Here is an 11893-nt window from a genome sequence, read left to right on the forward strand (position 1 = left end):
AATTATGTAAGAAAGCGTGAAATATCATATATTATATTATTATATCATTATGTCAATATTCATTGTCCATGTAGAGAACACTTATTTTATGAGCTCATATACAGTATGACCATAACATTGTATTACAAATGTAAAAATTTAAATACATTGTCACATTACAGGCTTACAGGTATAAACTATTAGCCTAACATTAATTTAAAAGTTATGGAATAGTACTACTATACATACCCAGCCATACAGGTTCAATTGGCTGTCAATACACAACCATTCCTTTTGTTCAGAATAACCCACGTCTGGTACAACTCTGTTTTCTGTCCCTGTCGTTGGCTAGGCAGCACTTCAGCCTTCAGGACTACAAAGTCTTCTATTTTGTAATCGTGGAAATAGATTTCTTGCACATGTCCAGAGAGTACAAAGTTGTAGGCATCCAGGGACTTGAATGCCTTCAATTTCTCCCTTGTGAAAATGCTAGGAGTTTCAATAAGATCCTCTTAAATATCTGGCCATTGAAGTGCTGGCCATTTAGTGGGATCAATAACCCACTGACAGCTAGAAAGAGAAAACGGGTCAGGCAATGATACTCCGTTTTTTAAGGTCAATTTGGCAGCATAAACCTGCCTATCGACCAGAGACAAGCTGTCAAAATATGTAGACATTCTCAGGAATTAAGTAAAACGTCCGAACTTTCTTTTTTCATCGCATTACATACGTCTTTATTAGCCCGTCATAAATAATCCAATTGATAGTCCATTCAAATGTGCCGCTTTCTGCGACCTTGTTGCGCGCGCATCCCAGCTTGACGTCACTGTTACGTAGACCATTAATGTGTCTATACAGGCCTATATAAAATGTCACTGAATGTGGCCAACGGGACAAATAAAGTAGGCTAAAATAAAGTGTCGAGGAGGCCTTATAGGCCTATGCAGGCAACTGAATAAACAAAATGGAAACAAGTCCCCAGAACGTATTTGTGTTATCCTTTTAGCTCAAATGGCTGACTGTACCTCGTGCTGTTTACATTTCGGACTAATAAAGAATAATTCAATCAATCAATACAAGTAGAAAAGTTTACGTGACACAATAAATGGTAAATGGTGCATTTATATAGTGCTTTTAATCCAAAGCGCTTTACATAGATTGTGCATTACATTCACCCATTCACACACACATTCATACACCGGTGGCGGAGGAAGCCATGCAAGGCACCAACCTACTCACCGGAGGCAATTAGGGGTTCAGAGTCTTGCCCAAGGACCCTTCGACATTAACTCAGGGGGAGCCCGGATTCGAACTGGGAACCCTTCGGGATTTATACCCTTCGTGCTCTAATACCAGTTTCTCTACCCCTGAGCTATGCCGCCCCTTACAATAGGCTTGCTATTAACTCACAAGAGCACTGTTACATTCTTCTGCATTTCACAAGCATAAGGTGGATAACATGCCATAACGTAGGCTATAAACAACACGACTGTCTACAAAACGTCTTACAAAAACACATAAAAATAAAATACACATTCATAATGTGCTGTTGGCTTTAGGCCTATATATGTTACATTTCCAAAAATGTAAAACGAAAATAACAAAGTAGGCCACATAAAATAATAAAATACCTTCTGGCCTGTCTGGACTAGAGTGACTGTTGTAACATAGCCTAATAAGACAGTGTGTTCGTTAAATGAACTAATTAGGCCTTTATGCAATTAAACATTAAACAAAAAAACCAAACAAAAAAAGTGCTTGTGCGCAATGTGTGGCGTGCCTACACTATAGGCTTACACTACTTCATGATCTTTGAGTTAACTTTCAAGAACACAAGTTTGGACAATGTCAGTGGCTTTAAACGCGGGTGGTTTCTGGACACCAGACCAGCAGCTGAGAAGACCCTTTATGCGCTAGCAGAGCCACTTGGAATACTGAACACTTTGCGAGCTACCTTAGTCAGGCGTGGAAAGTCCTTGGAGTTAGTTTTCCAGAATGCAAGGACATCTTCATTTGGGTTCGATCTTGGGGCGGAGAGATAGCTTTCAACTTCACTTTTCGCATCTCCTGCAGCCTGCTGGGTTAAGAAATATGATCCAAACATGCAAGGTCTTTTGATTAGGCCTACATCAGGGTCAGGTGCGGGATTTGGAGAGGCCGTGGTGGTCGTGCTGGTTGATGCGCCGCTTGGCTCGCTTGCGCTCAATTCCTCCGTTTCTTTAACGAGGAGATCACGGATCTCTCCAAGTTTGTTGGAAACCGACTCATCACGGATTATACACTCTGTTTTAAAGCGAGGATCTAACAGTGAAGCGAGTAGGATGTGTTTATCATCATAATACATTCTGAAGCGGGTGGAGACGTTATTAGCCAGTGTTTCTGCAAACGAAGCAATGCTCAGTGGAAGGGCCCCGTCGGAATTTACTAGCAGGGATTTGAGCTCGGTGACAGCGGGGAGAATCATCCCTAAATTCCCAAGCTCCCGTTGCATTTTGTCGGTGAGGTCAGCCAGCGGTGACAATACTTCTACAAGGTGAGTCAGCCGACGCACGTCGTTTGAGGTGAGATTTGCAGCGGTAGTCTTAATCTTGCTTTGCCATAATGGATCTTTATCAAACAATTTAAGGACAGGCTCGATCATGCGTAAACTGACTGCTCCATCGCGTCGGGCAAGCAGTGGTGGGTCGCACACCCAGACGGTCGGCTTCCTCTGTGTTCGGACAACTCTTGCGCACACTTTTTACCAGCTTCCCAACTTTAATTAACAGGCGATTAATATCATCATGATCATCGATGGCGTCTTTAATGGCTAGCTGGAGCAGATGAATTGGGCATCGCAGGTGTAAACTTGACACAGTGATGTACTGGTTTACCATAGCCACTACGTTACTGGTGACCTCGTCCACTTGGTTTTGTGAGAGCTCAGGCAGTTCCTCCTCTTCCTCCTCTCCATGCGTTGCGAGTGCGACCCCCACATCATCCTCCTCCTCTTCCTCGTCAAGGTCCGGGAGGATGTTAAATGCCTTGATCATATTGCTGGCACTGTCAGTCACAACCCGAATCACGCGCCGGTGAATGTTCCAATGCTTGAGCACACTTTCATATTTTTGGTATATGCGGTCTGCTGTATGGCTCCCTGTGATGTGCTCGCAGCTTAATAGGACCGTGTGACCCTTGAAAAGCCCATCTATGAAACTCGCCACAATGGCAAGGAAACTGTGCCCTCTTCTATTTGTCCAGATGTCCGCTGCGAGAACGAACCCTTCTCCCATTAGCAGTAGTTCCCTTAGCTTGGCTTCCATCTCTTCCATGGCATTTGGCATAAGAGTATCCCGGACAGTATCGTAGCAGGGCGGAGTGTAGCCCGGTTGAGCCTTGTCGGCAAAGTGTCGCATTCCTTCGCTTTCTCCTTTCGATAGAGGCTCGTAGTCCATGTATATCATTTTAAAAAATGATTCATTCAGCTCCCTCTTTCTTTCACGGGTCACCGTTGGGCCTTTTCTTGCAGTGAAGAAACTCTCTAGCTGCTCACTCTGTTTCTCTGTTTGTTGCTGCTGCGCTTCTTTATCTATAAAACAAACGCATGCTTATTAGATCTACTAGCCTAGGCTATAAGCTGGCAAATTACCCATTTCAAATGGCAAATTAATCTAATTTATTCAACAAACCCTTTGATTTCTTCTCATTATGTTGACGAAGTATCTCCTCATGTTTCCTAGCGACGTGTCTTTTCAGATTCCAAAATGAATCTTTGCTGGTCACTATTTTCTCGCCACATTCCCTCTCGTTGTCATCTTCTGTTTCTTTCACGTGAATAGTACATGTGTATGTTTTATCTGTTATCTTTTTGAAATACTTGGCAAACTCCATGTTTGTTCCTAGTTGTGGGCTTGTGTCAATGTGTGTTGTATACAAAGCACAGGTGCATTGTGGACGCTCCTGCCCGGTCTACTGGGGCCTGGCATGCTCAAACGTGTTGTTTATTGGCAATTTCGCGCGCAGTGAGCGGCATGTCAGACCAAGAGTGTTAGGGCTGTCAGTAAAATAAATAAATAAAATAATAATAATAAATAAATAAATAAAAATAATAAAAAAATTAAATAAAAAAAATCCAGTCTATTAGCCCTTTTTTGACCTTTTTATATGATATATGCAAATGTCTCCAAATGAAAACGCATAAACATACACTTAGTAAAACATGTGTAAAATATTCATATTCTGTAGTTTTATCATGTCCTTTGAAATTGGGCTAGGTAAGGCTTCAAAATGTGTCCACATTGTGTTTTTCAGCTCCTATATGATAATAACAGTGTTATGCAGGCATCTATTTACTGAAAATATTTAGGCGAGGATTAAAAACCTGCTATTCCAGTAAGTTAGAACTTGCATTACTCAATGTCAGTTGCACACAGAGTGATTATTTATTTCTGGGTAAAACTTCAAAATGTTTCCTTCAAAATGAGACCATGCCCAATGCATTACTCCAAATGGTTTAAAAACAACAATCAATTTACTTTGAGTACGTTGTGTATAGGCGTTTTTTGCAAATTATACAGGATTGTTAACAGGTTAAGTTAAAACTTGCATAACTCAATGTCAGTTGCACACAGAGTGATTATTTATTTCTGGCGAAAACTTAAAAATGTTTCCTTCAAAATGAGACCATAAACCATTTCTCCAAATGGTTTAAAAACAACAATCAATTTACTTTGGGTACGCTGTGTATGTAGGCGTTTTTTTTTGTGCAAATTATACAGGATTGTTAACAGGTTAAACAATCAAGAGTTCAAGACAAGAGGCGATCAAGAAAATGATTACAGTACTATTCATTATATAAAGCCATTTAACACTTAATAATTTTAATATTTAATAATATTTGTTACTTTTGTTAATTGTCATCTTCATAGATGGTGGTCAGCCACAAACTCACAGTCACAACAACTGGCCAATGAAAAAAGATACCAGTTCTGTTCAGAATTTGTCGTCTCACATCTTTCCACAAGATATTAGAAAACGCTCAATAGTGGGCTCGATAAAAGCCCAGCTCAATAAGCAGGATCGATGAGGTGCTCTATCCTCACAAAGTCCCATTTCTGACCGTTGTGTCTTTCTCTGGTTTTGAGAAGGCGAAGGTTAAAAGTATCCCACGGGTTCTCAAAATAGGCCATCCAGTTTATTTTTTATTTTTTTCAAAAAACATTTTTTTTTTTTAAACATTTTATTTTTTTAAAGATTTTTGGGAGGGTGGTACTGCCAATGGTGGTACTGCAGCTGAAAATGCTCTGAGAGCCATTAAAAAATGAGAGAGGCTCTCTATTCAGGAGTGGTAATTTAGCCTCAAACCTTTTGAAAAACGTTTTTGGGACATAAACAATATGACAAATACTTTTTAAATGCATGGTGTATCACCTTTAACAGTGCGGGTCTGCACCTATAGGGTGACCAGATCCAAATAGTTCATTTGAGGGACAGAAGTACCGCTTGTGTGGGACAATATGGGACGGGCGGGCGATGGGGTTATGGCAACTTATTACTTAAAGTGATAGTTCGCCTATTTTGCAACCACATCTGTATGGAATACTCACCATCCATGGAGCAGGCCAATCTCAATCCTTAGTTCCATCTCTAAGGTAATGGAAAAAATTGTCTATGAACAGGTGGCTAAATATCTTGAAGAGAATAAACTGATCTACGAGTTCCAGTCTGGCTTCAGAGAGTCCCATTCCACAGATACATGCCTCATCTATTTGAATGATTACATCAAACGTGAAATTCACGATGGCAAATATTGCGGCATGGTCATGCTGGACCTCCAGAAGGCATTTGACACCGTCGATCATTCTATTCTGATTGAAAAACTCAAAGCTATTGGTCTTGATAGCACAGCAGTGAGATGGATGCACTCTTACTTGGTGGGGAGGGAACAGATGGTGGAAGTCAACGGAACCCTGTCCCCCCCCCTCCCAGTAAACTGTGGAGTACCTCAAGGGAGTATACTAGGACCACTGTTGTTCTTAATATACGTAAACGACATGTCATCTGCTTGTGACTGCAATCTGTTTCTGTTCGCGGATGACTCGGCTCTCCTAGTCTCAGGCAGAGACATATTGCAGGTTGAAAAGGCCCTTAACTGTGAACTTAACAAGATCTGCACCTGGCTCAATGACAACAGACTCTCAATTCACCTAGGGAAAACTGAATGTATCCTCTTTGGATCTAGTCAGAAACTTAGCCTAGTTGAGAACTTCACAATTAAAGTAGGTGACACTGTGATAGAGAGAAAAAATCACATCTGCTACCTGGGTTGCATCCTGGAGGCTAACCTATCCAGTGAAAAAATGACCACCAAGGTAATCAATAAAGTCAATCAACGAATTCGCTTCTTGCAAAGAGTTGCCCCGCTGATCAATATTAAATCCCGAAAGACACTAGGAGGTGCTCTTATTGGGCCCCTCATTGATTACGGAGTCCTTGTCTGGTATCGCGACGCCCCAGCTGCCTTAAAGCTAAAGCTCCAAACAGCCCAAAACAAACTAATTAGGGTTGTGCTTGGTCTCCCTCCTCTGACCCACCTTACCGAGCATCACCACGAAAGCGTGGGGTGGCTCAAAGTAGCTGACAGAGTACAGCATCTTGCAATGGGCCTGGTGTACAAGATACACTACACCTCCAAGATTCCCATGTACCTGACAAACTACTTCTTAAAGGTCAAGGATGTTCACGATCATAACACCAGAGGCAGCTCCACTAATCATCATCAGCGTAGATTTAACACTAAACAAGGCGCTAACTCGTTCTCCTGCTATACCATCAACATGTGGAACGCCCTTCCACAAGCCCTAAAGGAGAGCAAAACCCTAGCCTCCTTCAAAATTGGTATGAAAAATCACCTTCAGACAGCAGCTACCCGTGACTTGTAAATAGACTAAGCCCCCATGCTCCCCCCCCCCCCTTTTCTTTGTATTCTGCCTTTTGTATTTGATGTTATGCTTTTGAAACTGATATTATCCTAGATAAAGTACTATGTTCTATCCGTCTGTCTTTCAATGTTATATGAGATACTTAAAGTGTGGTTCCTGTGGAAATAAGCCTCGTCTTTCTAGGATCTCCTTTTAGTTGACCTTGTACCAGTGATTTGTACTGTCATGAAACTGTACTTTTTTCTATTGCAAACTTCTAATAAATTCTTCAATCAATCAATCAAAGCTGTTGGGAGGGCATTATTTGGTCAACTGAAAGCTGTGGTCAGAGCTGTGGTCAATTTTGTGCTGAATTAAAAGTAGTTCCATTGAGTTACCGGACCCATTTTTTTGTAATAAACTAATCCACAAAACTGCCGTCATTATTATTGTTGACATATTTCTACTTTCTAGAGCAATGCTCGTTCAACTTTGACCACTCTGTCCCATGGTACTATTTCTTCTCTCGGGTAGATCACTGCGCCGCATCACGGCGTGTGCTATGTGCTGCAGCACACGCCCCCATAACACTGTGTTGCGGTCGCTGCTGGTCGCTCCTACTAGCCTTAGAAGCTTAGCTAACCCTTTTTTGCCATTGCTAACACAAAGGGTGATATATCCACGCATTACTGGGTAAAAAAACTTCTTCCACCGTTTCCCCATAGATAAAGACACCAGACAATTTTGGCTTGTTAGAGCCAGCAAGCTTTCCTGTTCTTTTTAGCTCTGGTGTGGTCCCGTACCTAACAGTACGCTATGTCACTGGTGAGCACTTGCGCTCAGAGCCGCGGCAGCCCAGGCTGCTCAGCCTCTCGTCTGTAGTAAAAATAAAATATACACTTTCACTACTGAGAGAAGAGAAAGACGGTTCTAAGATGTTGAAAGCCTACTTTCCATAGTGGCAACACTCGTAGCCCACCTCACGTCTAAAATACACATTTGGTCCAGAAAAGAAAATATTTCACTGGAAGTTTTAGCTACTCCACACCGCCCTCTACAGATCTTGTAAATAGAAAAGTCAATTGACCAAATTTTGCCTTCGGGTGAAATATTTTTCTTTTATGGCGATAAGTGCACTTTAGACGTGAAAACTGTACTTTGTATTTTTACTACAGAGGAGAGGGTGCGCAGCCTTTCCTACGGCGTAAGGGCTCATCGGTGACATAGCGTTACGCTATGGACCAGAGCTACCGAAGATAAAACGACAACATAGGACTAATACATAACATATATCGTCTGTACCATAGGTTCTCAAAGTGGGATACGGGGACCCCCAGGGCAGGGCCTTTGAGGGAATATAAGGGGGTCCCCAGCAAAAATTATAGTTAGGACCGAAAGCGAGATTTTAGCTTTCAGAAGCGACCAGCTATGAGACTGCAGAGCTGCTTGTTTTGGAGGTGTGTGCTGCCGCGGGATGCGCCGTTGCGCCCATTGAGTTGAATGCGGCGCAGTGATACACTCGAGAGGAAAACTAGTACCATGAGACAGAGTGGTCAAAGTTGAACGAGCATTGCTCTAGAAAGTAGAAATATGCCAACAATAATAATGACGGCAGTTTTGTGGATTAGTTTATTACAAAAAAATGGGACCGGCAACTCAATGGAACTACTTTTAATTCAGCACAAAATTGACCACAGCTCTGACCACAGCTTTCAGTTGACCAAATAATGCCCTCACAACAGCTTCATTGATGGTGAGTATTCCATACAGATGTGGTTGCAAAATAGGCGAACTATCACTTTAACACTTTGTAAGCCGAAATAGAATGGGGGTTGGTAGATTAGCCGTGAAATTTCTATTATTGTATTGTGATCGAGACATAATATTATGTTTATAAACATGAGCCCGCAGCCCCTCCATCTTGAACAGCGCCGTTGTTTTTTCTTTTTTTTTTTCCCCAGGTCAGTAACTCACTGTGATTTTCTCAATCTCCGTTGGGATAGAATGGGTGTTTTGGCCGATCATCGATCTCCCCGTGCGTTTCGCGTGCGCGATCCGTTCACGTAAATGTCCCCGCAAATAATCCATGTGTGACTCAAGAGCAGAACTGAAAATTTTCGCTAGCATAGCCCCTAGCATGGCTGCTGTAGAAGCACCAGGGTACAGACAGTAACCGAATGGGATAATGTGCCTTGGAAAAGGAAAGGCCAATGACATCCCTTCTGCTTCATCTCAGCCCAGCCATGAGCTATCGATGCACGAGTGGTGACTAGGGAAGGTCGCCGATTTTCGGATGAAAATCTTTTATTTCAGTAAATACGGGAAAGTACGGGAAAAGACGATTGGCTGCCCCTCCCCCCCCAGGAAGTTCGATATAGTACGGTTTTAACATTAAGGGGCTCCCCGTGGCTTGGAAAGGGTTAAGTTGCTATTAAATTCCTTGATGTCATAGGCTATATTCGACCATAGGCCTAATATACTGCCTATAATTTTTTTGTACTAGAAGCTTGGCCGCCCTTAGGGCGGCCGAGCGTCTAGTCGGCGACCTGGCCAACTCGGGAACAATGTAAATAGGGAATGAATTCCCCGCCCTTTAATGCAAACCCCATTATACCTGTTGTCATAGGATCCGTTTTGACCATCTGTTTGCGTGTGTCCATTTATGCCCATATACAGTATGGAGATATCTTTCTGTCTATGTCCATTTTATGCCCATATATGGAGATCTCTGTAGGACCCGTTTTTACCATCTGTTTGCCTGTGTCCATTTATGCCCATATATGGAGTTATCTGTCTGTCTGCGTCCATTTTATGCCCACATATGGAGATCTCTGTACTGTAGGACCCGTATTGGCCATCTGTTTGCCTGTGTCCATTTATGCCCATATATGGAAATATCTGTATCTGTCTGTCTGCGTTGAATTTATGCCCATATATGGAGATCTTTGACCATCTGTTTGCCTGTGTCCATTTATACCCATATATGGAGATATCTGTATCTGTCTCAGACCGACAGACTGTCTGTCTGCATCCATTTTATGCCCATATATGGAGATCTATGCAGACACAGTGCCGGTTCCAGAAAACCCTGATGTCAGACATCAGAATCCGAACCTTTCGTGCTGGTTCCAGAAAATCGTGTATCGGGTCGGGTCGAGGCCGGGCACTGCACTACCTGGTGTGGCGGGGAATGCGCGTGCCGAATTTGAAATAGGGAATGAATGCCCCACCCTTTAATGCAAATCCCATTATACCTGTTGTCATAGGACCCGTTTTGACCATCTGTTTGCCTTTCCATATATGGAGATCTCTGCAGACAGTACTGGTTCCGGAAAACTCTGATGTCAGACATCAGCTCCGCATACGGGCATCCATTTTATGCCCATATATGGAGATCTCTGTGAAAGTCCTACCATTTAATGCAAACCCCATTATACCTGTTGTCATAAGAGCCGTTTTGACCATAATTGCCTGTGTCCATTTAAGCCAGGGATGTCAAACATACGGCCCTCAATCCGGCCCCAGGCTTGTAGAGCATATATTTCTGAGCATTTAGAAAAAAAAAGTAAGTCTCTAGCCCATTCCTGTCCTGAGTTATGATTGTTTTAAGAACTGCAGGCTAGGTTTCTCCCACCAGGTGGCGGTGATTGAGTTGATTGATTGGAATGTTAAGTGATCAGCTCTCTCTCTCTCTGAAGGAACTCTCTCTCTGCTAGGAATGGGGTAGGGGACCTGGCTATGAATAACACCTGAACGTACCTACAATATTCGAACTGTACTCAAAGATTACACATATTAGACATGGAAATTAATGTTGTTAAGAAAATAACTTATTTAAAAAATATAATAATAATAAAATGTAAAAGTTTTATTATTCAGATATTTTCTGAATATGCCATTATTGTTCATTACTTTTATTCTTTTTATTATAAAATACAATAAGGGTAATTATTGTCCTGCATCAATAATATTTTTTTTTAGCCATTTACAAATTATAGCAGAGACTATCAGGAATTGAATTATTCTATTATCAAATGGTTTATTCTTATTGGCACTTCTTAAAGGAGTAGTTCACCCCCAAAATGCCATGGAGCCAATGTAGACTCATTCATAAAACAGAAATTTGATTACAATAAATGCATGCCTATTGATTCCGGATGGGGACCCAAATGCATTTGGGTCCCCATCCGGAATCAATGGGGGGAAGTGTACTATTATCACATTTTTGTCTTAGTAATGCGACAAATAAAACAAAAATATATTATTGAACTCAAGTCTCCATGGAGTGAGTAATCAAAGAAAAAAAGAAGTCCTTTTGGGGATGAACTACTCCTTTAAACAAATAGCATCTCTCGTACCTAACTGCAACTGTAATACCAATAATGAAAGTAGCTATTTTACTTAATAATGAACACAATTTGTAAAATGATATACTGCTATACTGCTAGCTATAGCAGTGGCTAAGACGACAGGAAGAAAAACAGAGCGAACATGTGAGCGAGTGTGCATGCCCTCCGATCCGCGACTGGTTCGGCCCTCATCAAGTCGCCTTTCATCCAATCCGGCCCTCACCCCAAAATGAGTTTGACACCCCTGATTTAAGCCCATATATGAACATCAGAAAACGTCATATTGATGACATTCAATACGTAACCATGGCATTTTTTGTTGACTCATGTGGTGTACGTGATGTCAGAGCCTTTTATGAAGTGATGTCACAATGAGTCAGCGCTTGCGCCGGTTTCCTCAGAAACAGCCTGATGTCAACAATCATCTCCGCATACGGAGAGTCCGAACGTTTCGCGCCGGTTCGGGAAAATGCGCATCGGGTCGGGGTCGAGGCCCGGCACTGCACTCCGCGCCGCGGAACCAAATCTGAAGCCGGTGGGACGAACGGTTCTCGAGATACGCGGATTACATACACCTGTCATCTACAGAAGTTCTCAGATGATACCGTGGTGGTCAGCCAGATCTCTGGTGAACACACGTCTGAGCATGATGGTTTGGTGAAGGAC

This window comes from Nannobrachium achirus (genome assembly GCF_963921795.1).
Source record: "Nannobrachium achirus genome assembly, chromosome: 6".
Classification (NCBI taxonomy): domain Eukaryota; kingdom Metazoa; phylum Chordata; class Actinopteri; order Myctophiformes; family Myctophidae; genus Nannobrachium; species Nannobrachium achirus.